Raw genomic sequence first — 12,184 nt, 5'->3', positions numbered from 1 at the left:
TGTCAGGGATATAGGAACAATGTGGGGCAAGTTAGTTTGTTGTGGTGGTCTGCAGGATTTGGCGTTGGGATAATGTGTTGGGTATAGCCTGGAGATTTCATGGCACTTGACCAAATGATGATATTTGGGGGAAAAAAGAATAATAAATGAATGCTGTTGAGGGCTTAATGTTCTCAAAGGCTGGCAGACTGCAGGGTGTCTGAGAACCGCACACTGCTAGAGGGAACTCGAGCTCTGCTGTGTGACATTACATTTCTCCATCCTCAGTTTTCTCATCTGGAGGATGGGACTACAGAGAGCATTGGCTCAATAGCTTCACCATGGGCACGGAATGGATGAGACATGAGACATATTGATGTAGATGCAGTCAAGATGGCCAAGGAGCATCCCAGTGAGGAACAGCCTCTGTGTCTAGGGCCGGTGATCAAAAGCTTGGTTCTCACTCAGGCAAATATAGTTCCTAGTCTATATCTCTGGGCGCCAAGCCCTTACGTGTTATCTCAACATTCATGGCTAAGTTGGTTCAAGGTGTCCTAGTTTCCGTAGATGAAAAGCAGCAGGGATGAAGAAGTTCTCTTGGTAGATGAATGATCTACCAAGTGGCCTGGTTTGTCAAGGCCACTTGTCCCCAGACACTTGGTCTTATTTTCAAGTGAGAGAATTGAAACAAAAATGAATCCTTGAGTCCAAAGGGAGCAGAGATGTGGGTGCTGGGCCCTAAGAAAGCTGTGCCATGTGGGTGCCATTGTGTTGTTTCATTTATAAAAGAGACGGAAAGTGCAAAAATCTCATTTGTGAAGCAGTATCAAATGTCCCACTTCACATTGGTTGCCCCTAAGTAGCTTGGCTCCATGACTTTGCAGTTTCTGAGGCCCAAGGAAAGTGGGAGGCTATAGCATGGTGGGGTATGCAGAAAAGTTACTTCTGGATGGTAGCTAGAGAGCTCTGCAGGCTCTAAGGTAACTCAGTTAGGGGGCAGGGTCCTTCCTCATCCACTAAGTCACATATACTAGGTGTTTTAGGTTTCTGATACAGTGACTGCATTTAACACTCTGCCCAGGTCACAACCTGATCTTAAGATTAAAAAATAAAACAAAAACAAAAACTTGACAAGAAGTGAAACTTGTTATCTAAAATGAGTAGATGGCTTTGACCCCAAGAAGCCAAAGGAAACCTCACTGAAGTCTGATTAGAACTCAGCTTCTAAAAATTGGTAGGGAAGATTTTATAAGATTACATAGATAAGGGGTTGGGGATTTGGCTCAGTGGTAGAGCACTTGCCTAGCAAGTGCAAGGCCCTGGGTTCGGTCCCCAGCTCCGAAAGAAAAGAAAAAAAAAGATTACATAGATAAGGAGTTAAATAGATTGCCTGTTAAGTCTGTCAATCATCTATCTATCTATTATCTATCTATTATCTATCTATTATCTATCTATCTATCTATCTATCTATCTATCTATCTATCTATCATCTATCTATCTATCTATCTATCTATCATCTATCTATCTATCTATCTATCTATCTATCTATCTATCATCTAACATCTAGCATCATTATTTACCTAAATCATCCATCCATCCATCCATCCATCCATCCATCCATCCATCCATCCATCTATCATCTATCTATCTATCTATCTATCTATCTATCTATCTATCTATCTATTATATCTATGTATTTTTAAATAATTTTAATTGGTATAGTTCCTAAGAGGGCTTCTCATACTCTTTTTTCCTTCCTCTTTCCCCGTTTCTTTTAGATACAGTAAAGTTAAAAAAAATCCTACAAGAAATCAGTGTCTATGACTTGTGTTGCAGTGTGGTAGCCCATGTGTTCTCATCCTAGAAGACACTAATGAAATGCACACAAGGCCATGTGGCCATGAGGCCCATGGTTTCTGAAGTTTTGACCTATTAGGGTGGGTTTACTGTGGAATTGAGAGGGGTAGAGGTTTAGGCTTTAAGAGGAAGAGGAAAAGGGAGAGGAAGAAGAAGAGGGAGAAGGTGGCAGCAGGGTAGGGAGGCATAGAGCTGAAAGCTTACAGGTCAGGACCAGAATGAGAACAGGAGGCCAGCAGTCCTAGAATACAAAGGAGACTCTGGAAAAGGGAAGGTGTGCTTCCACTGTGCATCATCCCAAGCCTCCATTTTAGCTTATAAACTTAAGTCACTGCTGTTTCTCTCCACTGTTTACAGCCATGTTGGGGTGTCCCAGAAGCTGTGCAAATGGCAGAATAGGGTATCTCCCTCACTCAGGGAGAGAGCTGCACTTTGCTGTCAGCCTCAGTCCTTATCTGATGTGGACCCGCCATCTGTTGGTCCACCCTGCTCGCTTCCCCACCTTTTCTCACTTGCATGAAGGAAGACTGGACACAGGGGCGACTTGTTGAAACGTCTAGTCAAGGGAAGGGAATGGCTTGACTAAGGACACCAGGAAATCTCTTGTAAATTAATCACGACAGATGCAAATGGGTAGAGAAATGAAAAGCTAATCAAAACCCAGACCAGAGAAGTGGAAAATGAAGATTGAGGATCTGAGCTCCTGTAGACCTCCCGGTGGGTTCTGATGTTCGCAGCTCAATTGCCTTTCCTCTGGTTCAGGCACATCTTTTAGGACAGTTTTATCCCTACAGAACAGTCATGCCATTTCATAGTATCCTCTCAGTCAGGGGGTAGGGGGTGCAAAGCTGGTTAACTCTCATCTTCTAACTGCCACACACCAGGGAGGATGGGAGTTCTGTGTAACCAGAGAGGTCTGTGGAGCTCGGTGGTAATACTGAAGACAGAGGCATCTTGGGACATCTGAAGGGAGTGGAGGGGAGGGTTTTGTGTGAGTGTGTTTTTGGAATTTGTGTCTGGCATGTGGTTAAAATGAATCTTTCAATTCGTCAGTTAGAGTAATGAAAAAGGAGACAAGTCATTACAATTTTCTGTCCTTTGAGCAGGCTTGTGTTGGCGAATCTGTCTGGGTTTTCATGAGGTGTCATCAGGATTTACATTTTCCAATTTCAATGTACATGAAAAAAATAATATATGTGATGTTTTCTGCTGCACGATGTCCCCGGTAAGCTACATAAAAGCCCACATCAGTCATGCGTCTGCTCACGTGAACACCACAGGCAGACGACACAACACAAATTTTGTGATACGACATGAGGTTATGAGTGCTGGAGTGGGACTTAGTTTGTAGCAGCATCAAATGGTCCTCAAACAGTAGATCTTAGCCAGCCGCAATTCTGCTTCCCACTCAAACAGGGCAATGCTGGAGAAAGTATTTATGCTCATAACTGAGGCAACAGTCGCTACTGGTATCTATTGGGTGGAGGCTAGAGTTACTGCTATATAGCCTATAGTGCACAGGATGGCACCTACAACCAAAAAAAAATTCAGTCTCCAAGTTTTGATGGTGCTAGGGTTGATAAATGTTGGAATGAATAATTATATGTATCCACAGATAGTAGATTAAAACCTGTAAATCCATGGTTCTAGTGGAAGAGGCAATGAAGATGTTGATGCTAATGGTTATGATAATAGTGATGACGATGGTGGTGGTGACTAAGATCACTATGATGCTGGTGGTGATGGTAGTTGTACGGTCATGATGATAATAGTAATAATGTTAATGATGATGGTCATAGTAGTGTTGATGATGACAGGGATAATGTTGATAATGTTGATGATGGTCAAGATGATGGTGAAGGTAACGATGCTAATCATGACCAATGATAGGGATGACCATGATGGGACTGTGATGATGGTGATGATGTGTGATGATGATGGTGATTATAATATTGATAATATTTGATGGTGGTAAGTGTGATGATGATTGTGATGATGGTGGTGTTGATGGTGATTGTAGTATGTATGGTGATGTTGGTTATGGTGATGGTGATGGTGATGGTAGTGGTGTGATGGCTATTCTCAGTTGTCAACCTGATTATATCTAGATTTGACTAAACCCCAAGCGGGTGGTTATACTTGCGGGGGATTTTTTTATCTTAATTAAATCATTTAGAGTGGGAACATCCAATTTTTGTCAAGATCTTTTGAGGTGGGTCGATAATACCTTTAATCCAGATCTTTTGAAGTGGTTAAGATCCACCTTTAAATCTGGACCACACCGTCTGATGGCAGCCTACATTGAAGACATGGAGAAGGAAGCTTGTTTTCTTTGCCTGCAAGCTTTTGCTCTCACTGGCAAGTCCTTTCCTTCACTGGCACCATAGTCTACTTTTCCAGGATTCTGGAGAATACAGAAGATGAGACATTTCCCCTCATGGACTTAACAACTACTGGGTTATTTGACCTTCCATTGGTAGACAGCTATAGTTGGACTTGTTGGATCACAGCCTGTAAGCCACTCTTACAAATCTCCCTACACACACACACACACACACACACACACACACACACACACACACACACACACATTCTGTAATTCTGTTCCTCTAGAGGACTCTGACTAATACAAGTGGTACTGATGATGGTGTATGACTATGGTGATTGTGATGATGATGTGATTATGGCAATGGGGATGCTGCTGCTGCTGCTGCTGGTGGTGGTGGTGGTGGTAGTGGTGGTAATGATGTGTAGTGGCAGTGACAGTGATGGTGGTTGGTGATGTTGCCGATGGTGGTGATGGTGGTGGTGGTGCTGCTGCTGCTGATCATGTTATAAAGATGTACATTTTGAGGTAAAATAATCTTATCATCTGTGATTTGGATGTCAAAAGCCTGATACCTCCACATGGAGTATACTGTATGTTCCCAGACACACTGTGCCCACTGGACATACTTATGCTCCTTTTGTCCCTGAAACAAATTCAATGTGACATGTACTACCTTACCTAGTTCACATTTCTCCTATGGTGTGCACTATGGGCTAGGCTTTTCTGTTTACTATCCTCTTGGCTAAAGGGCTTCCTAGGGTCTCTGATCTAGCAACTATGTGTAGTACTCCTCCACTTTTCCCTTACAGATTTTGAGGAACAATCTACTCTGTTCCCTGGCATGCATCCTCCTGCTCATGGGGCTGGCTGCTGAAATGTTGAGACTGCTGGCAGTCTCAAATGTTAAGTGTATCTTCCAACATCTCTAGTCCTAGAAGCCATGACAGTCTTTGCCAAGAACTTCATTGGGGATGTCCTGCAGGCTTAGCAGTCAATAACCAGACCGTGAGAGGCATCTGGACTCTATGTAGTCTCTCCCATCTGTGGGTGTGGCTGTCAGGAACACCATGTGTTCTCTGCTCCCTGAAGTCTCTCTCTGAAATGATTTCTTTGCCTTCTCTAGGACTGGGTTCCAGGTTGAAGGTCTCAAGCTAGATTTTCATGGATGATTTCAGTCATGAAAATCTATACCTTCAGCTCTTGCCCCTTATCAGAAGGGCTGAGTTAACGTTTGACTCAGGTATCACTTCCGGGTCACGGACATCTGCAGCTCACTCTGGTTACCCTTCAATTGACTGTTACCCCACATACGCTTCCTCACTGGCATGTCTTCTCATAGTGACTGGAGATAGTTCTCATAGTAAGTTGGATGCTCTTATTCCCATTACTCAGGTGGGAAACTGAGGTTCACTGTTTGGAACGTGTGCATGAATGGACACTTGGTGTCTGTGATGGTTAGTTTTGTGTCAACTTGAATGAACTGCAGGGCGCACAGTTACGCGGTGATTCTGGGTGCTTATGAGGGTGTTCAGGATATATTGACATTTGGGTTGGTGAATTCAGTGAGGTAGACGATCTCCCCATGAGGGATATCCAATCCAACAAGGCCTAAGTCAACCTAAAGAGGAGGGAATTTACCTTTTCCATTCATCCCAGTTTGACAAGGTCATCTCATCTTCTTTTTTCCCCTTAAAGTAGGACCTGCATCATCTTGTCGCATGGTCCTCAGGGCTTCAGACTAATCACATCACAGCATTCAGACTCCAAACTAGGATGTGTCAATCTCCCAAATTTCATGGACTAATTCCCCCTATCTATCTATCTATCTATCTATCTATCTATCTATCTATCTATCTATCTATCTATCTATCTGCCTATCTTCAATTATCTTTTTATCATCTATTCTCTCCCTTCCCCATCAGCTGTCTCTCCACTTCTCCATTTCTATCTCCTCTTCTGGACCTTGGCTCAAGAGAATCTGCCTCTCACAGCATGTCTGAGAGTCTGGCACTGTCTGATGTAACTGGGGGCGTTTCTACCTGTGCTCCGATTCCTAAATAATGACTCAGAGGCTTAATTAATTAATTAATATATTATTAAATGCCTAGGGCACAAGTTTTGGCTTGCTCATCAACTAGCTTATAACTTATATTAACCCATTTATATTATTCTATGTTTTCCACAAGGTTAGTTACCTCTCCTCAGTGTTATACATCCGATCACCCTGAGTCTGGGTGGGGAATCTTCCCACACTTGACTCTTTCCCACAATCCTCCTCTCTCTGGATGTCCTACCATCTAGTTCTGCCTCAGGCTCATTGGCCATTAGATTTTATTGACACAGTGCAAAATATATTATCCCTATAGTTTTGTCTCTGTCTCCAGCTCTTAGGCCTTTGCATTTTGATTTTTCCTGCTGCCCACAACCTTGTGTTCTTTTTGTCATGGTTAAATGTGGATAGACCTATCATATCCTTCACAGGAAACTGGATACTCCACCAGCTCAGTGCTTCCTAACTCTACTGTATACCTTTTTTTTTTTTTTAAAGATTTATTCATTTATTATATATAAGTACACTGTAGCTGTCTTCAGATACACCAGAAGAGGGCATCAGATCTCTTTACAGATGGTTGTGAGCCACCATGTGGTTGCTGGGAATTGAACTCATGACCTCTGGAAGAGCAGTCGGGTGCTCTTAACCGCTGAGCCATCTCTCCAGCCCTACTGTATACCTTTATAGAAACTCTTGAATGACAGTCAGGGGACCCTGTTACTAACTCCCATGAAATCAGAGAGCAACAACACTATGTGCAGGCCAGGCGTCTGGGAGAAGATTTGGATTTAGGGCACTGGACAGTTTTTCCAGGCCTTAATATTGTTTGCCTAGCAAAAAGCCAGCTGTTTCCTTAATCCCTAGCTCTTTGTGCCCTGGAGTTTATCTCCTTACAGACGTGAGCTGGACACACCAAAACTGTTAGTGACAGTGCTGTGTGCAGGTAGACTTGCCTGCTTATGGAGATGACATAGGCAGGTTTGTGAAAACAGTCACCCATGGTCCACATCTTCACATGACAATGAATGAAATTTCCACTTTTTTTTTAAAAAAATAGAGCAAACTACATACATGTATGAAGTTGTCAAAAATCCAAATGGAATTGACAATAAAAGTAAAACAGAGATCCCATAGGTTTGCCTTACCTAGTACAATCCACCTAGAGTCCCACCCACCTATGCAGGTCTGTTCACTGGACCACATTGGTTCTGGTCTCATCCAGGTTGGAGATCTGTGGCCCTAATGCTTTTTGGGTCCAGGGGCCAAGTTGCTCTTAATCATGACCTGTCAGGCCCAATGTGGCACTCTTTACTATCTTGTCCCCATCTAGGGTAGCAGTGAGGAACTTGGAGAGAGGCCCCTTCTAGCGGGACTGGTCAAGATGTGATGAAGAAGCAGCCCGGGGCCTTTGCCTGACTGTGCCTTCTGGGAAAGCTTGGAACAAAGTGCCCAAACAAAGCACAAAAAGTGAGGACATTCCACTGGAGAGCCTGGCTCTCTGGGACAGCCCATGCCTGAGGACAAGTCTTCTCATTTAGTAAATCATTAATCTAGTATCCCGAACCCCAGATGACTGGCCTTGTTCCTTTGCCCCTGAGGCCGTAGCAAGGAGTCCACAAGACTTTTTTCCTAAAAGTCACTCCTGGTATTCCCAAACCACCTTTGTAGAAGGATAAAGATATGAAATACATTTTCCCCTCTTTAATTTTTTCAAAGCAAATCACTTTGTATTAAGTTCATTATTTCACTTGTCACTGTTTTTTTTTTTTTTCAGCTAGAAAACCAGTTCCGAACTAAGATGAATTTCAGCCCAACCCTGGAATAGAACCCAATTTAGATGTTCCACTAATTCAGCAAAGCTAATTAACTCCGTTCTGCTCTTTGCGTCAGTTTACTGGGACGCGGTGTTTCTGTTTGGTGGGCGGATAAGGAGATAAATGGGTCACTGTATTTATGACTGCTCATTACTGTCTTTAATATCCACACTGGAGAGGGTGCGTTCTGATTACAATTAAAATGCTTTTATACCATTTTAGCAGTAATTGAGCGAACCCAGCAATTTGTACTCTGATTCTCTTAGTTAAGTAATTGACGATCACCAGCCATCATTGGATAATGACACATTCAATCACGGGGCTTCTGCCGGTATGTTTGAAAATATCTCGGGAGCATTCTGCTTGCCACCATGCCTGGGAATAGTCTCTTAGGACAAGTGGGCACTTCATTACTGATGGTGAGTTAGAGAGATCCCCGGTTTGTTCAAAGCTCCTGGGATCTGAAGATTTGAAACTGTCTCACATAGACCGTGGCTATTGTGGGTGACAATGGAATTCACTTTGAGACCAGGCAGTGGACAGTCAGTCCCTGATGAAGCCCAGACAGCCCATAGCTTGCTCATTCCCAGCCTATACAGCTAGTGTCTAAGTTATCAGCACTATGTAACAAGCAGCCCCTACACAGGTGATGGAAGCTATATATGTTGTTATTCCTCATGACTTTGTGATGGCTATGAGGTTCTGCTGGCAGGTTGATGGCTGAGGAGGCCTCTTCACCATGTCTGACAGTGACTGGTTGGTGGATGGACACCTCAGGTCTCCAGCAGGACAGTTCAGACTCCTTCAGCATCAGTCTACAAAGGGCATTAAGACTGTACAAGTCCTAACAGAATGACCGAATTTGTCAGTGAGCTCAATGAATCAATAGCCAACTCTGTGAAGTGATATTTCCTTCCTGGTAATTGATAATTTGTTTTTAAATCCTGATTTTAGCAAAAATTGAAGAAAGTTATTATGTAGACAAACCCAAACAATCATTTTTTCCAGATAAATAGATAGATAGATAGATGGATAGATAGATGATATGTAGATATGTAGATTAGTAGATAGATAGATAGATAGATAGATAGATAGATGGATGGATGGATGGAAAGATAGGTGGATAGGTAGATAGGTAGATAGGTAGATAGATAGATAGGTAGATAGGTAGATAGGTAGATAGGTAGATGTGTGTGTTTGAGCACTCATCCACAAACATGTGTATATATGTATGTGCTTTAAGATATTGTAATTTCCAAATAGCTTGTTTTCTATTACATAATACTTTTTCTTACTGCTGTAATATAAATATTCTGATAGTGCATATAACAACTACACATACTATCAATCAAGAAAATGTCATAGCTTTGGTTTTCTCTCTAAAACAGAAGTATTTTAAGAATGTATAGAAACCATTTTACCATATTGCATTAGAATATTGTAATACTCGGGCTGGAGAGATGGCTTAGCGGTTAAGAGCACCCAACTACTCTTCGAGAGGTCCTGAGTTCAGTTCCTAGCAACCACATGGTGGCTCACAACCATCTGTAAAGAGATCCAGTGCCCTCTTCTGGTGTATCTGAAGACAGTTACAGTGTACTTATATATAATAAATGAATAAATCTTAAAAAAAAAAAAAGACTGTACAAGTCCATTTCCCCAGGGATTGTGTATATACATATACATACACATACACACACACATACACATACACACACATACACATACATATACACACACACATACACATACACACACATACACATACACATACACACATACACACACACACGTACACATACACATACACACACACACATACACATACAGATACACATTCTCACAGAAAGGGAACAAGAATAGTCTGGGTACTGGGATTGAATTTAAGCCTTCATGCTTGCTAGATCAACACTTTATCAATGGAGTCATCTTCTTATTCCCCAGAGATTTTTTTATTTAGCTGTTTTCTCTTAAACAAACAAACAAACAAACAAACAAACAAACAAACCAAGAAATTAGCCTGTGAAAGAGTGGAACTTTTTTACCCCAAATTGCGTGGGTAATAAACAATACGAGTTCAGAAGAAACCCAAACACTATTGTTCAGGTAAAGGAGTATAACAATAAAATAACTTCTAACAATCTTCCGCTATACATAGATAAGTGTCTCATTCAAACCTCATCTCAGAACCATCCCCTTGCTCTAGATAGGAACTAATACAGGGACTCACAATTGGACAAGACATATGGAATGGAAGACCTTGGAGAATTCAGTCTTTTTTTTTCTTTTTTCTTTTTTTAATTTTTAAAATAGAATTAAGTTTTTATTGCAACTTTAGGTTTAGAGCAAAACTGGAAAGAACAGATTTCTGTCACATTTTATGTCATGTCTCCCTCCTCTAGAGATGTTGTTTTTAACAGTGGGATTGACTTCAGTCGGGTCTTCCTCAATGGCAGTCCCACTCAGGGACACTGTAGTGCTGACACTGTGGTAGATGAGTTTCATCTTCAACATGCTCAGCACATGGTCCAGGAGGCCACGGCCCTCGCTGGGAGCTCTGTCTTTTGGTATCACAGTGCACTGTGGCTTAGGAAGGCTGTTGGCAGGTTCTTGAGGGGAGCTGGATGAAGTTCATTGATGTATAGGAGACTTTGAATGTATTTTATGTAACTCAGTGGGCCCCAGGAACTGGTGTCTACCTTGGTTTCTGCACTTAGTGAGTTGGTCCTATCTTAGTTTCTGTTGCTGTGAGAACACATCCCCAAAAGAAAGACTTGGAGGACAAAGGGCTTATTTGGCTCACTGCTCTAGGTCACAGCCCATCACGGTGGGAAGTCAAGGAAGCTGGACTTTGAAGCAGCTGGTCCCATCACACCCATAGCCAAGAGCAGAGAGGGAATGAATGTGTGTGTGTGTGCATGCTAAGCGCTCAGTCCACATTCTTCACTTTTATTGAGTCCAGGACCCAGGGAAAGGTGCCTTTTATTTTTAGGTTAGGTCTTCTCACCTCAATTAGTATAATCAGGATAATCTCCACAAACAATCTACAAGTAAACTGCTCCATGTCCCTCATGTTCGTCAGATGTATATCATCTTCTCAGACTCCAGAATCGGGCTGAGGCTCAATATCACCTCCAGATCCAAGGTCAGACTTCCCACCTCTCCCTGTGCTCCACTTTCAGGCCTCCTAGCTCCGGGAGCCACGATATTTGTTGGATGAGGGGCAAAAGACAATTCTTCATCCGTAGACACATCATCTGGTAAGTACAGGGAGTCTTCACTGTGAAACTGTCTAGGATAGCATTAGGAAGAGTTGCATGTACTCTCCATGCCTCTCTGGCTTCTGTGTCAAGCTAGGTCTCATCCCAGTGCTTGGAAGTAAGCATGCCTGCAGCAAATCAGGCTGAGGAAAGAGAAAGGTCATTGCCTTAGCTAGACTTGCCATGTTGTGATGACACACCATGACCAAAAGCATCCTGGGGTGTAAAGGGTTTATTTGGCTTGGGTAACATCACAGTCCCTCACCAAAGGAAGTCAGGGCAGGAACTCGAGGCAGGAACCTGGAGGCAGGAACTAATGCAGAAGATGGAGGAGTGCTGCTTACTGACTTGTCCCTTATGCCTACTTTCTTATACCATCCAGGACCATCTGCCTGTGGTGGCACTACTCACAGTGAGCTTGGCTCTCCCAAGTCAATCATCCATCAAGGCTATACTCCAGTCTTATGGGGGCATTCTCTCAGTTCCTTCTTAGATTTCCAGACACGTCCAGGATTGTGTCAAGTTGGCAGTAAACAAACACATAAATAAATGCATAAATAAATGCATAAATGCATAAATAAATAAATAAATAAATAAATAAATAAATAAATAAATAAGAAAGAAAGAAAGAAAGATCAGCTAACATAATTACCAAGGCCAAGTTGCACACTGTGGGCAACCGGGTTCCTTTTACGTCTTCATAGCCCTGGGGATGGGGAGCACTGTCCTCCCAGCTGGGTAGAGAGGGAACTGCCCTTTCTTTGTCAAACCTCAAGTTTTCTCACTGACATGCTTCCCCAGGATGGGCACTGACCCCTAGTGGAAGGGAAACACCAAGAGAAATTGGCCTCAAGTCCAGCTGCTCCTACGAATGGACAACTGAGACGTGACT

General features: G+C 42.6%; 1 protein-coding gene across 1 annotated transcript in view; it reads left to right on the top strand.

Moving 5' to 3' along the window:
- The window catches only part of LOC120093885 (basic proline-rich protein-like), a 49,484-nt gene that overhangs the window by 2,922 nt on the left and 34,378 nt on the right, over positions 1-12,184 (top strand). The gene's annotated exons all lie outside the window — the stretch shown is intronic.

The sequence above is a fragment of the Rattus norvegicus genome, chromosome 7, assembly GCF_036323735.1.
Source record: "Rattus norvegicus strain BN/NHsdMcwi chromosome 7, GRCr8, whole genome shotgun sequence".
NCBI lineage: Eukaryota > Metazoa > Chordata > Mammalia > Rodentia > Muridae > Rattus > Rattus norvegicus.
The sequence above is the reverse complement of the archived record's forward strand: the minus strand, read 5'-3'. Positions and strand labels throughout refer to the sequence as shown.